The sequence below is a fragment of the Natator depressus genome, chromosome 7, assembly GCF_965152275.1.
Source record: "Natator depressus isolate rNatDep1 chromosome 7, rNatDep2.hap1, whole genome shotgun sequence".
NCBI lineage: Eukaryota > Metazoa > Chordata > Testudines > Cheloniidae > Natator > Natator depressus.
This window is the reverse complement of record NC_134240.1, coordinates 19,084,178-19,102,758: the sequence shown is the minus strand read 5'-3', so window position 1 is coordinate 19,102,758 and position 18,581 is coordinate 19,084,178. Positions and strand designations below refer to the sequence as shown.

At 42.8% G+C, this 18,581-nt stretch overlaps 1 protein-coding gene across 7 annotated transcripts in view; it reads left to right on the top strand.

Moving 5' to 3' along the window:
• Positions 1–18,581, top strand: part of TMCC1 (transmembrane and coiled-coil domain family 1) — a 203,057-nt gene that overhangs the window by 11,210 nt on the left and 173,266 nt on the right. The gene's annotated exons all lie outside the window — the stretch shown is intronic.

Genomic DNA, 18,581 nt, shown 5'->3' with positions numbered 1-18,581 from the left:
TCAGAGAAGTAGTAACTTTCCCAAGGTCACAAGTCCATCAGAGCCAGGATTCCCTATCATGTGTGAGCTACAAGACCATCCTCCACATATAACTTAATGGGAACAGGAAAAGAGACTTGATTGTCCCATGAAAATGCCTCCCTGCTTGGGGGCTAGAGAGCAGTCAGCAGTTTACCTATTTGCCTTCCAGTTCCATTTAGCTGAGTCTCTTTCTTACATTAAGAAAAAAAGAACCTGAAATATATTATTTCCATCCATTAGGTTTGTATCTTCAAGCCTTGAGGAATCACTGCGTGTGCAATGATACTACTTACTGTCTTTTCTCCTTATGAATCTTTATAAATACTGCCATCTTTTCTCTCCATCTTGGACTTTCATGTTGACATCCACTAACAGTGGCAGGCAGAAAATCTACTTCCACCTCACTATGGTGTAATTTAGCCAAGGCAGGTCATTGTTCTAGAAGAGTATGATGGTTCAACCTCTTTTATTTGCAGGGGGAGGGGGACGAGAGGAAGAGAAGGAAAGGCCTTTTAAAGGTTGGTGTGTAACTGAAATACACAACATGCTACATGACCTAGGTCATTTTTACACTAATTTAATACATATTACGGAGCATACGTAACATCCTGAAATTCAAATGGGGGCAGAGGCAGAAAATTTAAAATGCTGTGGGAATTAATTTCTCTAGCATAGCAGCATTGCTTAGTGCACGGGTGGCCAACCTGTGGCTCCGGAGCCGCATGCAGCTCTTCAGAAGTTAATATGCGGCTCCTTGCATAGGAGCTGACTCCAGGGCTGGAGCTACAGGTACCAACTTTCCACTGCTCAACCCCAGGCCTTTACCCCAAGGCCCCCGCCCCTTCCTGCTCCCTCCCCTGTGCCTGCTGCACCCTTGCTCCTCCCCCCTCCATCCCAGAGCCTCCTGTACAGGGCGAAACAGCTGATGGCAGCAGGCAAGGAGGCACAGGGAGAGAGGGGGAGGTGCTGATCAGCAAGGCTGCCGGCAGGTAGGAGGTGTTGGGGATGGCAGAGTGGGGGGAAAGGGGGCTGATGAGGGCTGCTGATTTATTTCTTTGGCAATGTACACTGGTAAATTCTGACCCCCTTCTCAGGCTCAGGTTGGCCACCCCTGGTTTAGTGAATGAGTTGCCACCTCAAGCATTTCTCATGTTGATGACCTTTCATCCCCTCCCACATCCCAGAGGCAACTGCTCTGCTTCAGCTGCGGACTGTCTTCATGTGGGGATGCAAACAGTGCATTGACTCTGTGTGAGCTTTGGCCAGTTTGGCTTACTGAAATTTTACAGGTGCTTGGAGAATATTGGTTGTGGCCAGTGGACTAGATCTGTACACCCTAGGCTTGTAGAATTTTAGAGGAAATAACCAATCCCCTCTAAGGGAAGGGCAAGGTGCCAGTGTCTGTCAAATGAGTGGTTGTTAGGCCCTTGATCAAGAAACATCCTAGATCGTGATCTTGCTTACTATGTCCCTCCCCGAAGCTCCACTTAGGCCTTGTGTACACTGCCACTTTACAGCGCGGCAACTTTCTAGCTCAGGGGGGAGAACCCCCCCTTCTGCCAAGCGCTGCAAGTTTCAGCGCTGTAAAGTGGCAGTGTAGACAGTTCACCAGCACTGGGAGCCACACCCCTTGTTTTTTTTAACAATACTGGGAGAGCTCTCTCCCAGTGCTGGGGCTGTGACTACACAGCTGCGGCAGCAGTTTAACGTTGCTAGTGAAGACATACCCTTAGGATGAGGTTATTGGGAGGGTCAGGGATAGACTTGCACGCAGTGGCTTTTAACCTTTCCTTCCAAGACCCTGTGTTACAGCAGAAATATTTTCAAACCCCCTCCTATCTAGCTGTAAAGAAAGGGAGAATGGTCAAATTAGGACCCCCAAAATCTGCTCAGTCCCATTGGAGATGGTGGATTACCTGTGCTCTGGCAATATTTGAAGTCCTCAGATTTCCCTCCCCTTGTGCTTTTCCATATACAGTTTCAGGCCAAATCTCTATTGGTTTTGTTCATTGGTTTTCTGCTAGTGATAGACAAAGGACAGTTGTACAGACTGACTCTTAAATCAATTGACAGCCTTTGTTGTTGCTGTTTACTTTTTCAGGCAGTGGAAGTGTAGACTGGATCACTCAAGTGATTGTTCTTTGCTTTTTTTTTTTTTAGAGATACCATAGGCACAGATGTGTAACTCCTAATCCTAAGGGCTATCTTAGCGTTCCATAGCACTGTATTGTCATACCTCCTGTTACGTATTTTGTACGGTTGGCATAGGTAGTAAATTCTACAAATCCTTTTAATTTGATCCAGTGTAATGGCTCTACATTCCCATTGCCTGTCCAGGATAGGCATTTGGATTAGTATGACCTGGTTGAAGCTTGACATTGGCTTTCAGTGGAGTAGCTTAACAGTAAGGCAGGGATGGTGCATGGGGCGGTATAATAATGAAGGGCTTTGCTGCTGCTTTAAGAAGGCTCATGATTTAGGGCTTCTCTTGCATTCCCCTTTTCTCCTGGTGTTCCAGCTCGCTTCAGCGGCCAAAGTATTTTTCTGTCTGTACTTGGTATGAGCATTGTGATCACTTCCCTCAAGTATGGCCCTTTGCCTAGTTATCCCTGCTTTAATGACCTCCAGATTGGATTACAGTGGTGCTAAATGGGGCTACACAAGCAAACTGTGGCTATGTAATAGCTCACAGCTTAGCAAGGCTGGCCGGAGGGACTCCATTCAAAACATTGCACTAAATAGTGTGCTGTTGACATTTGATGTTTAATAGCTTACCAAGGCTCCATAGGCTGCGCTGGCTGCATGTTCACTTCTGGATGCAATTTAAGGTGTTGATCTATAAAGCCGTAGGAGGTGAAAGCTAATTGAGACCTGCCTTTCTCTGTGCCCCTCTTTGGCAGTTAAGGTCAACAGATTCTTGCTAATAGACCTGTGAGAGAAATAGCATATATGGGAATACAGACCTATTACAAACTCTATTTTTATTGTAAATAGGTTTTATCTTAAAGCTTTGCAGTACCTTTTTTCTATCAAGATGGAAACTTCTAAAGATAAGCTGTTTGATCTAACATCCAGTTCCTAAAAAAAAAACTACATTAATTTTAAGACAATATCTGGTCACATGTTCAAATATGTTAATTTTGATTGATTGAATGTTGAGTAGCTGTTAGTTGCCTGGGTCCTTTAAATTATTTTTGTAGGACTTTGTGCATAACTTTCAATGCACTGGTGACAGTCACCCTTTCACTCAGATGGAGGGTTGATAAAAATTTATTTTTAAAATTTACATTAATACAGATGGATTTTTAAAAAACTGTTTAAAGTATGAAGTTGACAACCTATGCTAAGGCCTACATTTATAATCTAATATTTTTTGTATTTAATTTAAAGGACTTTAAGCAGTAAATTGCTGCTGAGTTTTAAAGGAACTTAATGTATAAGATTATAAGAGTTGAAGAGTTTTGAACCCCCTGTTACCTTAGGCTATGTCTGCACTACAAAATTATGTTTACTTAACTTGTGTCAGCGTAGAGCTACTGCAGTTATTAAATTGCTTGTGTGTGCACACTTGACTCCTTGTGTCTGCAGTGCGTGTCTTCACCAGGCGTGCATGTATTAATTGTATTATCATTGTGGGACTGCTCCTGAAAGCCAGTAATAGTTGACGTAAGCAACACAGGCTATGTCTACACTACCATGGTAAGTTGAGCTGTGCTACGCAACTCCAGCTATATGGATAATGTAGCTGGAGTCGACGTACAGTAGGTCGAGTTACTATGGGGTCTACACCGTGGGGGGTCTATGGGAGAGTTTCTCCCGTCGACTTACCTTACTCTTCTTGTCGGGGGTAGAATACACTTACAGCTATTTATTATTTGTATTACCATAGTGCAAACTGACTTGTTGTAAATGCACCTAGGGGGTTTATGCGATGGACAAATGACAGGCTCAAAGGAGTATGTTAGTTCTTTTGTATAATCCTCTGTCAGTCTTTAATTAGTCTTATACAGAGGCCTTAAAAATTGATCTTAGTCCTTCTTATTCAGGTACATAATCTACATGCCTGTTTTTAATATGCTAGAACCCAAAAGATTACTCATTTAAAAAATGTGCCCAAAGTGAGTGGGTAAGTAGATTTTTGTAAGGGCAAGTAGTAGCTGTGGGCTTTTTTTTTTTAAAGGTCATCAATCAGGTGTGTCTTTGGGAAGATATAATGAATTTGAACTCGTACACTGCCTCTGGCTACATGAGCCATTGTAACTTCATATCAGAATGCCCTAATCCAGTTGTATAGACCTCCTTTCTCCTCTTGTTCCATGGGCCATAGACTTGACTGTTTCTAAAGGATGAAGTTCAGTCTTAGCAATCACTGAATACTTTTTTCTGAATGTAATGGATCTGCATTTTGTAGTTCACACCTTGCCACTGAGATTGTCCAACATCCTTTTTTAATATCACTATAGACAATAGAAACAAAAGAAATAGAATAGAATTTTATGTATAGTGGCAGGGAGAGTCTGAGATCCAGGCTTTTTTCTCTATCTAGTAATATTTAATTTACTACCAGTATATCACTTTGTCTTCAAAATGCTATAAAAATTAATTCAGTATCAATAAAATGTAGGAATACCTCCTCAGTTTCTATAATACTGGTTTGTTTGTAGTAACTTATATGGTAATTTTCCTTCTAGATTTAAGTGTTTCCAATCTCAAAGTGTAGTATTTGGTATATTTGATAGTCATATCATATAACACTCTTTCCATTCCACTAGTATCTCTGGAGGATGTTAAACAGCAGCTACTAAAGTTAGACATTTTAAAATCAAAAGGTTTAGATAATTTAGATTCAAAAGTTTTTTATAAAGGCAGTTGTGGAGTGGGCTGGACTGTTAATGTTGGGTTTTCAATAAGCGTGGAAACGCAAAGTTCCATAAGAAAGTTAATGTTGTGCCAATATTTAAAAAGTGGAAACTGGATGACTTGGTAAATTATAGGCCTGTTGGTCTGACATAGATTTTGGGCAAGATAATGGAGTGGCTGATACAGAAGTCGATTAATAAAGAATTAAAGGAGGGTAATATAATTAATGCTAGTCAACATGGATTTATGAAAAATAGATCCCTGTCAAACTAACTTGGTATACTTTTTATGAGATTATAAATAAGGTAATAGTATTGATGTAATATATTTAGATTTCTGTGAGGAGCTGGACTTTGGTATCACGTGACATCTTGATTGAAAAACTGAGGATATAAAATTAACATGACACATGAAATGGATTAAAAGCTGGCTGATAGGTCTCACAATGTAACTAAATGGGGAATAATTGAACTGGTGTATTTCTAGTGGGGGTCCTGCCGGAATCAGTTCTTAGCCCTCTTCGATTTAATGTTTTTATCAGTGACCTGGAAGAAAACAGTCATAGCTGATAAAGCTGCAGAGATACAAAAATTGGGGGAGTGGTAAATAATGAAGAAGAAAGGTCACTGATTCAGAGAACTCAGGATCATTTACTAAACCGTGCACACGCAATGTGTTTTAATACAGATAAATATATGAATATAGGAACAAATGATGGAGGCCATACTTATTGGATGGGGCGCTCTATCCTGGGAAGCAGTAACTCTGAACAAGATTTGGGGGTCGTGGTGGGTAATCAGCTGAACATGAGTTTTCAGTGCGACGTTGTGGTCGAAAGAGCTAATGCAATCATGGGAAGCATAAACAGGAATCTCAAGTTGGAGCAGAGGTTATTTTACCTCTGTATTTGGCACTGGTGCAGTCACTGGTGTTACACTGTGTCCAGTTCTGGTGCCCACAATTCAAGAAGAATATTGATAAATGGGAGAGAGTTCAAAGAAGAGCCGCAAATGATTAAAGTTTATAAGACATTCTTTATAGTGATAGACTTAGCGATCAATCTGCTTAACCTAACAAAGAGAAGGTTAAAGGGGAGCCTTGATCGCAGTCTAGAAGTATCTACTTGGGGAACAAATATCTTCTAATAGGCTCTTCAGTCTAGCACAGGGGTCGGCAACCTTTCAGAAGTGGTGTGCTGAGTCTTCATTTATTCATCTAATTTAAAGTTTTGCATGCCAGTAATACACTTTAACGGGTTTGGAAGGTCTCTTTCTATAAGTCTATAATATATAACTAAACTATTGCTGTGTGTAAAGTAAATAAGGTTTTTAAAATGTTTAAGAAGCTTAATTTAAAATTAAATTAAAATGCAGAGGGCCCCGTCCCCACCCCTGGACCGGTGGCCAGGACCTGGGCAGTGTGAGTGAGCAGTGTGAGTGAGCCACTGAAAATGAGCTTGCGTGCCGTGCCGCCTTTGGCATGCATGCCATAGGTTGCCTACCCCTGGTCTAGCAGAAGAAAGGCTGAAAGTTGAAGCTATACAAATTCAGATGGGAAATAAGGCATAAATTGTTAACAGTTAAATTATTCCAGTGGTTAATAACTCTCTATCAAAGGTTGTGGTGGATTCTCAAGCACACCATTTTTAGAAAAATAGCCAATCTTGACTTAAAGATCTGTTCTAGGAATTATTTTGGGGAAGTTCTATGACCAGTGTTACACAGGGGGCAATCAGACTAGTAGGCGATTGTAATCATCCCTTCTGGCCTTGAAATCTATGAATCTAAATATAAACCTACTGATGTTTTCATACTGGATTAAAAGAATAGAATGCTCCTAAATTGATTGTGCAATGTATTTTAATCACTTATGTTAGTTTTCATATGTCCAAACAGCCGACTGGATTCTCTCTTCTGAATGCTTTTTTCCTTCCTGCTCGTTGAAGGAATAAACCCAAGTGGGAGAGGGCAGACTCACTTATTCGATATTCATGAACAAGTGACTTGAGGTATCTGCAGCTCTAGTGCGCTCAAACACTTCAGAGGAAGGAACCTACACTGATACCACTATATATGGTGCAAGACCTCTGAAAAAAGGAAATTGCTTGCAAGTCTTCTCCTGGTGCTCTGCTGACAAGCTCGAAGTCTTCTACACAGAGAGTTTAGAGCAGAATGTCACTGATTCACATTAATGACTAAAGATCCTTTGGGAAATACTGAATTTTGCAAACCACTGAATAATAGAAACCAGATCTTTGAACTGAAGTGCAGGTTCAAGCATACTGTATGGTAGTGTTATCTCTCATGCTGAAATATTATAATGAAAATGAATGTGCCATGGTAAATTACCAGGTCCACAATGTTAATCTCTAAGGTGCCACAAGTACTCCTTTTCTTTTTGCGAAAGACCATAGAGAAAACAAATGAGAATCTACTGTCAATTATTCCAAGCAGGGGTTTAGTTAGTAATTTTCAGGTGTATTTGCTGGCCATTTTCCTCCACCTTACCCATACCTGCCTACTGCTCACAACATATTTGGCATTTCCCACAGTAGATGTATTGTCCAGTATATAACCACAACCCTATTATTGTAGTTAGCTGGTGAGTTGTTGCTGTTCTTTACTAAAATATGTGAGGAATCAAATTGTGAGTTGTTAACCATGGCAGATAGCCCCAGATACTTCAGTGTGGGTAATTGCTGATAAACATCAACTTTTTAATGGTGACCACTGTGTATATCCATAGGATACACATGGTTTGTGTAGTTAATATGTGCATTCTTCAAACACACATCAAGACTAGTCACAGGGAAAATTCAGGAGGCATAAACCCCACTGTTAAACAAAAAAATCAAATGAACTAAACTATAATAGTATGAAGGCAGATTAAAACACTGAAACTATTCAGTTCAGAGTCAGTAATATTCTGAACAGGCAGCTGCCCAAATCCTAGCTTTAGATTTGCAAATAAAGTGTTTAACTGATATAGAAATAAAAAGGCTGATCAGTGATACATACTGTAATATCAGGGCTACAGGCGTATGACTCTCCCTTAAGGAATCCGCTTTGATTCTAGCCCACTTTGGGCTGTAAACCTGAGCCTCTATTCAGTTTTGGGTGAACTTGGGCTTCATTTCAAACAAATCCATTATCCCTCCAATTGCTTCTCTTGGGAAGGTATTTATGGTTTAAACTGTGACCTGAAAATGGGGAAAATATGGTGGCTTTGCATGGAAATATTGGGTGCATGAACACCTGAATCAAAACATTTGCAAACGTTGTCAAGCTCACCTTCTGCAAATCAAAATGGACAAGTTAAGCACAGTTCCAGTGTGGCTACTCTTAACAAGTAGTCATTCAAAAAGAGCTAGTGTGTGGATGCATGTGAGTTATTCTCAGTAGCCCTGGTTTGTCTATGAAAATCAGTGGCATCACCGGGGGGGCTGTAATTAGACTTGCAGGAAGAGACGATGGACCACAGGCCAAAAACAACTCTATCACTTATCAGTATGTACTTAACATTCATTTTTGTAGCCTCTGAGCCCCATAAACCCAAGATGCGTAGTCATTCATTGCTGTTACGAAACAACCTGTTGGGACCAATCTACTAGATTGAGTCTCTGACCTTGCAGTGAGTTATTTAAAGCTTTCCAAGTGGAGATGCTGAAAAGCTGCGAAGAAAGGTGACCTGATAAAGTATGTGAACCCTGATCCAGGTTTAGTACATCAGTAACATGCACTTCTGTGTCATCTTCCACCTGAAGACCTCTGATCAGTTTGGAAACAATTGAATAAATATCAGCATCATTGTGATACACGTGAGTATCCCCTTGGTTCAGAAGGTGAAGCTCAGAGGTCAGCTGACTTCCCTGATGTTACAGAAATTCTGTACTATAGTTGGGATAGAACCCATATTGCAAGACTCCTAATTTGTGCTGTAATCATTATTGGCTCTCCACATTCCTTGGAAAAACTTCGTGCAAGAGTAATTCACTCCATGCAGCACTGTATAGATTTCTGAAAGGTGTCTGTGTTGTGCTGCTCTTTCCTGACTTAAACTACTTTTTGTATGCGGCACTAGTGGGAGGGATTCCTTCTTAGTAAAATCAATGTAAAAAGTCTAACCCAAAATTAAGATCTCGTGAAATTAATTTTAAAAACTTTTTTTAGACTAGACCTATTTTAAATGATGCATTCCATCCCCATAATGAGCGGACAAGCTTCCCTGCTTGGTTTATTTGGGAAAATTTCAGTCGGGAAGGAAATTTTTTCATAGGGCTTGTCTACACTGGCACTTTACAGCATTGCAGCATTCTTGCTCAGGTGTGAAAAAACACCCCCCACCCCCACCCCCCCCCGCCCTCCAAGCGCAGCAAGTTTCAGTGCTGTAAAGTGCCAGTGTATGCAGTGCACCAGCCCTGGGAGCCACGCCTCTCGTGCAGGTGGTTTTTTTGCTCTGCTGCGCCTACACAAGCCACGCACTTTTAGATTGCCAGTGTAGACTAACCCTTAGAGGGAGTGGTTGAGGAATTTAAAGTGGGGCATGAATAGCAGTGTTTCAGACTGAAAAGTCAGTAAAGCAGCATAAGCCAGACTTCTATATTTGTTTTGCATATTTTGCATCATGTCAGAAGAAATGAAAATACTTTTGAGGTGGTTTTGCTGCCTGCCAATTGCTTTTCAAATGACAGCCATCTGTGTCTTTCACAGAAGAACTTTAAGGTCCACGTCAACAGTTGCAGGGGAACTAACCCTCATTTGGTAGATTCAAAATAATTCCTTTGTATATCTAGCAGGAGAGCCTTTTAGGTACATATTTCAAAGATAATTCATAAAAGCAGAACCAGCTTAGGAACTGGAGAGGTAAAATAAATTAATAATTTGGGTCTGCAGTGGATATCTTTCCGTTCTATGGCTGATTAAGAGTTTCTGGTTTACGTTCAGGCCTCTAAGCTGTTTCATGTTGAAGTGGAATGGTTCAATTTATTTTACTAAAGCTATGCATCAGAGTTTTTGTACATTTTATATTGACTATGGTGAAGTCGGCAAAAAAGTTTTGTGATTCTGCTGAGCTGTGTGGAAAAACTACTCTTGGTCTGAAGTGTCTTCTGTTATTGTCCCCATAGGTAAGTCAACTATTGAGCACTGAAAGATCTAGTAGTGATCTAGGGGGAGGATTTTATTACTCCAGGCCTGGATAGTTTGTTTTTTTTTAAATCACTTTGTAAATGTGCTTTCCAAAGTGAAGGAATTACAGCACTAGTTTAAACCATTCATAATGTGTGTTTGGTGGTATGTGACTCTACACAATTTCTTCCCTGACACTGATTGCTGTCATTTGAAAAGCAGTTGGCAGGTAGCAAAACTACCACCAAAGTGTTTGCATTTCTTCTGACCTGATGCAAAATATGCAAGACACATATTTTTGTTGATGAAAAGTAAGATAGATCTGTTACTTACGGCTTTTATGAAAGTCTGTCTTACATTGTCTTGCTGACTTTTGAATCTAAAAAATCTCTATTCGTGCCCCCACTTTAAATCCGTCGGTCATTCCCTCTAAGAAAGCAATTTTCTATAAGTTATGCCGGTATACTATACAAGTCTGCCAATGCAACTCACTTTGAGTTCTCTGATTCTCTTGTTCCAGTCCTGGGTATCTTTAGAACTGAAGCAGCTAGTTCATTCCAAATCATATACTGCCATTGTCACATAGCAGATTCATCTAGGGATTAAAATTAGATTCCATCTCCACACTATCATGAGCAGTGCATTTGAGTATTTAACCAATCCCAAATTCTACTTCTATTTTAGCCTGTAGCCTTTTGTCTTTCCTTGGGAAGTGCAGTGAAATGCCCTTATTTCCACTGTTTGTGGTTTGTTCTTGACATTTGAGTCAGCTTTGACACATTGAAAGTGTCAGTGTTGCGTGGCAGAAAGGCAATGAGGATAAGAGCAGCTTTTCTCTTTGTTCTTCTGAAAAGGGATCACCAGAATCCCTGGCATGGCCCAAGGATGTTGTTACTCCAAAGCCTGGAGATTCTACATTCTGTATTGGGATCCAGAGGAAAGGAAAAGTGTATAGCAAAAGGAAACAATGGGAGCCCAGCAGATTGCAGCTGCAGAATTTGAGATGCCTGAGGAACTGATAAGGTCTGTTCAGGCAAACTTGTAGGTAGAAAGACTGTGGAAAGGGAATGGGAAATACAGATTTCTACTATATGTGGGGGACAGACCTGAAGGGGTGAGTTTTATCTGATCACTTTGGATTGTGTGCATTTTGTTTGCTGTCTCAAAGCAGATTTTTCTGATTTCTACTGTGATGTTGGGCTTGTGAGCAGGAGGGGAAATACTCTGATAGATACTCAGTTTGGGGCTTGTCGTAGCAAATAGGGCCTCTGCGTCTACTGCAGCAGAGATCTGAGATCTCCTACTCGCTGTCCTCTCCCTGATTTGCTCCCCCTCGCCCCACTGCTCCTCCTACAGGTGATCAGATCTCACTTCACAGTGCTAAAGTCTGCTCATGCCTAATGGAGATGTTGGTATCCCTCATTGGGGAGACCGTTTTTCCTATTATTCTTTATCCTATTTTTGTTTGTTGACCTATATATGAAAAGGCATCTTAGTTCTTGGGGGAAGTCCTCTGTTCCTGTTCATGCATGCAGTCCCCACTGATGTCTCAGTTTGAATCAGTTCAGGCAGACTCCTCATTGGTTGATGTGGAAATGCTTTTGATATCACCCACTGTGATTTTTAGCTCTGTGGGGAAGTTTTTCGCACTTTTGGAATACTTCTCACCTGTAGATCTCACAATGCTTTTACAGAGGTAGGTAAGTATTGCGGTTTTACAGAAGGGGAAACTGAGTTGCAGAAGTCAAGTGAGTTGCCTGAGTTAGTCCTTGCCAGAGCTGGGATTAGAATTTAGCTCTCCTGCCTTTCTGACTGGGAACTACTACTAGACCATACCAACTCTTGTCTGCAGAGATGTTCCTGACAGATGCCCTGTGCAATAAAGAGTTAAACTTAAAACACACCTTGTATAGTGGACTTTTTTCTAAACAGAATGGTCTGTAATATCTTCCTGTGAGCTGGGTTTTTTCATTTTATTTATATTTTCAAAAGAGTTGGCACCAAAAGTTCTGATGAAAAGCTTAGCTACACAAATAGCCTCAGGGAAGCAAAGAACAGAGCCACTTTTGAAAGGAAGTGCTGTAACTGGCTTGGCTGTCACCATTGTTTGATTTTGAGGGAGGAAAGGGGAGAGGAAGTTATGTGGTATATTTTGAAAGCTAGTCACAAAATAGTGTGAATGTTACAAATGTCCAGTGCCAGGTGTGTAGCTGAATACAGTTCCACAAGGAGGAAGTGAATCTACTGCAGCCTTGCAAAACTCCTTTTGGGTAAATATTTCTGATGAACAAATATAAAATCAGTAATTTTCTGCTCAATTATGATGGTAAAAAGTGAGCAAATAGAGTTCATGCCACGCCAGTGAACTTTTTCCTTGTCTAGTTGTAAGGCTAATGCACATGGGCTGAATGCATCAAAAGTGTTTACAGTATTAACAAGGGCTTCTTCACATCTTATGTCTTGTAAAATGTGGAAGATTAAATTTATTTGTACTTAGGGATCTTCATAAAAATCCCAGTGGTGCTAAAAAGTGAAGGTAACTTTAGTTCCAGTACTGCTCTTGATGCTAATAAGGGGATCCATGTTGACTCTTCAGGGGTTAAGGGAAACCCTTTATGGCTGGACCAGTCCTTTTAAAAAAAAAAAAAGCTGCTCAACTGATGGAACCAGTAACTTGCTCAAGATACAATATCACGGGTGGGCAAACTTTCTGCGCCGAGGGCCACACTGGGTGGGGAAATTGTATGCAGAGCAGGGGTTTGGGGTGCAGGAGGGGGTGTGGTGTGCAGGAACGGGCTCAGGGCAAGGGATTGGGGCAGAGGAGGGGTGCGGGCTGTATGAAGGGGCTCAGGGAAGGAGGTTGGGTGCAGGAGGGGTGCGGACTGCGGGAGGGAGCTCAGGGTAGGGGGTTGGGGTGCAGGAGCAGTGTGGGGTGTGAAGGGACTCAGGGAAAGGGGTTGGGGTGCAGGGTGCAGCAGGGGGCTTAGGGCAGGGAGTTGGGGTGCAGGAGGGGTGTGAGGTGCGGCAGGGGGCTTAGGGCAGGGGTTTGAGGTTTGGGGTGGAGGAGGGGTTCGGGCTCCAGCCAAGCGCCACTTACCTAAATTGGCTCCAGGGTGGCAGCAGTGCGCACCAGGGCTAGGGCAGGCTGCCTGCCTGTCCTGGCCCCACGCCATGCCCCTCCAAGAAGCGGCTGGCACCATGTCCCTATGCAGCCCCGGGGGGAGGGGGGAGTACAGGGCTCTGCATGTTGCCCTTGCCATGCCTCCAGGTACCTCCCTCGAAGCTCCCATTGGTTGCGGTTCCCCATTCCCAGCCAATGGGAGCTGCGGGGGGGCGATGCCTGGAGGCAAGGGCAATGCATGGAGCCCTCTGTCCCCCCCTCCCAGGCCGCAGGGACGTGGTGCCAGCCACTTCTGAGAGCGGCGCGGGGCCTGCGGCACCACGGGGGGCAATCCCTGGGCCGTAATTTGCCCACCCCTGCAATATGTAGTCTCTTTGTGCTAGAAGCAAAGGCTGTATACTCTTGGAATGCCTGAAATCTTTTACTAGTACTGACTAGTCAACAAGTATATACCTTGAAATAATATATTTTTTACTTTCATCTTGCTTCCCGCCCCCGCCCCACTTTGATTTTGACAAGTTTTTCATCACCAGTATTTTAATTGCTAGTGATTAATAGTTGGTATCACTGCATAGCTACTAGAATGGCTGAAGTCTTGGTTTCTCTTTCTAGCTATTCTCTAGATAGTGACCTCTAAAATCATGTAGGCATTAAATGGATAAATAAAACTATGTTCAGGCCTTTAAAATGTGTCTCTCTACTGAAACAGGGTACAAAACACTGCACATATGGGTATGTCTATGCTTTGAGCTGGGATGTGATTCCCAGCCCAAGGAGACATACTCATGCTAGCTGTGATTGAGTGTAGCCGCTACAGGTCAAGTGGCAGGATAGGCTAGTCACCCCAAATACGTGCCTTGCGTCTTAGATGAGCATATATTCAGAGCAACTAACCCATCCTGCAGCTTGCACTGCTGTGGGTACATTCTATTTTTTGTGCACTAGTCCAGTGAGAGCTTAGTGCAAGTACATTGTCTTGAGCTGGGAATCACAACTCAAACTTCAAATGTAATCATACCCTTAGTGCACTTTAAGGATCAGTCAGATCTTCAATGCACTGGCATTGGATCAGTGATCAGAAAAACAACATTGATCACTGGTATTTATGGCCATACTTGATCAGACCAATGGTCCATCTAGTCCATGCTGCCTTCGGACAATGACCAGTGCCAGATGCTTCAGAGAGAATGAACAAAACATGGCAATTATCAAGGGATCCGTCCCATCTCGTCCTGTCCTAGCTTCTGGCAGTCAGATTTAAGGACACCCAGAGCCTGGCCACTGATGGACCTATCCTCCATGAATTTACCGAATTCTCCTTTGAACCCAGTTATATCGACATCCCCTGGCAACAGCTTCCGCAGATTGACTGTGTGTTGCATGAAGACGTACTTTCTTATGTTTGTTTTAAATCTGCTATCTATTAATTTCATTTGTTTACACCTGGTTCTTGTGTTATGTGATGGGGTAAATAACACTTTCTCCACTCATGATTTTATAGACCTATTTATGGTGACCAGACGTCCTGTTGTTAAAGGGACAGTCCCATACTTAAGCCCTCCTGCAGGTGTCCTGACTTTTTCTTAAAAACAGGCAAATTGTCCCATTTTTTTGTCGTTCTCTCCCCCCCACCTTAACTACTGGCAGGGGGTGGGGGTGGGGTGCAAACCTGGTGGCGGGGCGAAGATGCAATGTACTGGGCTAGCCATTCCCCCTGCAGGTCTGCCAGTGCAGCCCCTGCTGCGTGCCGGCTCTCAGGCAGCGGGGCCCCGCCCTGTTTCTGGTGGTGGATGGTTACATGTTGCTTCTGCTGCCACACATTGGCCCTTTACATTCTCCCCCTCTCCTTACTTTGCCCCTCTGCCCCCCCAGCCCCACTGTTCCTCCATATCCATCCCCCCCAAGGAGCATGTCCCACTCCCAGTGCTGGGTGGAGAACCAGACCCTGGTAAGAGCTCTCAGCTTATCAACGCCCGGGCCGGCAGGCTCCTTCCTTCCCCCACTGCCTCTGGCTGGGCTGGCGCCCCAGAAAAGCCCAAGACCCTCCAGCCCAGGGTGCTGGCCAGGAGGAGCCAAGCCCTGCATGTGCCAAAGCCCCACACAGCACTGGCATGGGGAAGACTCTCCATCCCTCAGCTAAGCTCTTGAGTGGCAGGGGGAAAGCGATTTCCAGCCTCTTCATGCAATGAACCTGCAGGCTCCACAGAAGCCTTTGTTGCTTTTCTCTGTAGTTTTTTCAATTCTAACATATATATATTTTCACATGGGGGGACTGGAATTGTATGCAGTATTCAAGGTGCGGACATACCATGGATTTATATAGTGCCATTATCATATTTTCTGTCTTATTATCTATCCCGTTCCTAGTGGTTTCTAACATTCTGTAAGCTTTTTTGACAGGTGCTGCACATTGAACAGATGTTATCTGAGAACTAGCTATGATGATGATGATACTTGTGTTTAAGGTGTACTGTATGCATCTAACCTAATGATAGAATTGCTGTCCTCTATACTAGCAGCATAATCAAAGGTACCTTTGTGTGGGAAACCATGGTTTTGAGGCTTTGATGCTATGTATGGACAAAGAGCCTTTTATTCTAGAACGTCAGCATGAAATAGTTTCTGAAACATTTCTGAAATAGTACAAGCAGTAAGGTGTCTTTCACTCCTAAACTATTATGGCAAAAGAGATTGCACAGTAGCTAGTACTCTTTTACTCGAGTAGTTTGTTAATCCAAGCCCAAGCTTCGAGCTTATTAGGCCTTATGGCTATTTGGGCGGTATGTATTGGTCAGCACTATTATTAAACTAAAGTTATAGCCAGAAAATACTTATGCAGGTGTTAGGATTGGGTAAGGGTGGTGATGAAAAATTAGCTACACTGAGGCACTTTTTGATGAGTCTCCGAACATGCTGCCCCATATAAAGTAGAAGCATGTGAAGAATTAATGGTTACAAGAATAGAGCTGATGAATACATTTCCTGTGTACCAAAGCATAAAGTGTTCTGCAGGTGAGCCTTTCTAAATACCATCTGTTAATGGGGGTGGTGCAGGGTTAAGGAGAGGTGGCTTCTTCTCTCCCTCCCCTTCCCCACCCCACGAAAGCATGAAGATGGTTAATACCCTTCCAAATGACTTAAAGAATTGCCCTACCAAAACTATAAGCATTCAGCAGATTTGTCCAAAGAAAATTAGGGACAGGTCTCAGTAGATTTTGAAATCTAGTCACATGAGTATAACATAGGATTGTGAGCGTTCCAGAACATGGATTGTCTCTATTATATTTTTACAGGGCTAAACACATCATTGAAACTTAATGTAACTTTATTTTTGGCTCAAGTAAAACCTAGTTATTACGTACTTTGCTAATTTATATACACAAATGGCAGTCTCTCCCAGTTAGTTCAATAGCACAGTTTTGTAGTAAGATTTTCTATTCCTGTGACATCAATACTTTCACACAATAAACTAGACTACTTTTATACTATAAATAGTCTTCTAATGTAATTTAAAATACATATTGAATTAACAAAGTATATTTTATGATTACCTTGGTTTTTATAATTGTTTACGTGCTAATTTATAAAATTGAGTACTGTCTCATCATAAGTATGAATAATTAACATAGTGATAAGACTTTTTTGTATATATTTATATTGGTTTAAATGGAAATGCTAAATTTGCTTGGTTACAGAATATTTTATTCAAGTATCTCTACAACTTTAACCTTGACGCTCCTCCCCTTGTAGACCACTTGTTTTCTCATTTTACAGATGGGAAACCCTGAGATACAGAGGTTGACTTACCCCAGGTCTCTTTGGAAGAGTCTGGCATCATTGGTTCAGCCAGGCTTCTGTCCCTTACTCTAATAACTAGGCAGTGTTCCTGCCAAATCTCTAATAACTAGGCAGCGTTCCTGCCAAATCTGCGGCTATGTCTATACTACTGCTGGATTGACACTCTGGCAGTCGATGTACTGGGGATTGATTTAGCGGGTCTAGTGAAGACCAGCTAAATCGACGGCAGAGCGCTCTCCGTTTGATCTCTGTACTCCACCTGGAACGAGAAGAGTAAAGTAAGTCGACGGGAGAGTGTCGCAGTAAGTTGAGCTGGAGTTGGAATTGCGTAACTTTGGTCGACATACCACTGTAGTACAGTATAGACATAGCCGGTAACACAGTTCTTTTGTGGTGAGAGAGAGAGAAGGGGCTCTACGAATTCATATATAGCACTTTCCTGGTTTTCTTACTATTTTGGATAATTTCAAGAATAAGTTAGGAGAATTTAACAATTTATGATGAAAATTATGGGAAAAGAGTCTGGCATGCTAAATACTAATTTCTTCATGTATTCCAATATTTTTTACATTCACAATGTGGAGGTGGTCTGAAAAATATTTTTATTTGGCTTTAGATTCCTTTGCTCCGCTTTCTCTTCTCTGTTCCCATTTAAGCTGTGGTTTCTGCTTGCAATAAGATGCAAGATAGTGAAGTGAATCAGCTATACAACGAGGGAGGGAGGGGCCCAGCCCTCCCAACCCCTGACTGGAGCTGGAAGTTTAGCCCAGTTGCTCCTCCATCCTGACAGAGGGACAGCCAGGCCAAATTTGAGTGGTGCTGAGACTTCATGTGCCAGGTCGCTATGCCCCTTAGTCATATTTGGACTGGCTGCCCCTCTCTCAAAATGGAGGGGCAGCTGGACCAAATTTTGAGTAGTGTTGCAACCCCATGCACCTGCTTGGTCCCCGCCTTTGCAGTACTTTTGGCACCCATGGGCACCAGGCAACACCAGCTCCCAGGGAAGAAGTGGAGCAGGGGGGGATCAGGAACCTCGGGTCCCCAGGAGGATCGCAGAATTGAATCTGGGCATTTGGTTCTTCTGGGGAAGCAGGAAGAGGGTGGGGTTTGGTACTTCCAGAACTACCTGACCTCTAGAAGGGATGGCGCTCTTCAGGCTCATGGACTGCCTCTCTGGGTAAGAGCTTGGGCTGGGTTTGGGGTGCAGAGATCATGGCGCTGGATGCAGAGGGGAAAGCTCGGAGCTTCGGTGTGGGGGAAAAATGTGGAGCTGGTTGTGGGGCAACAGGAAGGGAGTGTCTGGATATGGGTGCAGGAGGGAAAGAGTGTAGGTCCGGGTGCAGAGGCAAGGGATGGGGGTCAAGGAAGTGTGTGGGCCTGGGTGTAGGGGGAGAAGGATGAGAGGGACTGCTTTGGGGCCCCTACTTAGGGGGTGGCACCTGAGCGTTAAATGGTATGAGCTCTCTAACCAAGCCACTGTGGATTAGTTCTCTTGATTCCTTGGTGCATACTGGCCTCCCCTTTCTATTTCATCAGATGTAGCCACTCCTGAGATTTTTACCCACTTCTGAATTTTCAATATGGTACCTAAAAGGAGGTGGGGCACACATTACTTATGCTGCAGCCAGTTTGTTACCTCTCACATCTGCAGTGGT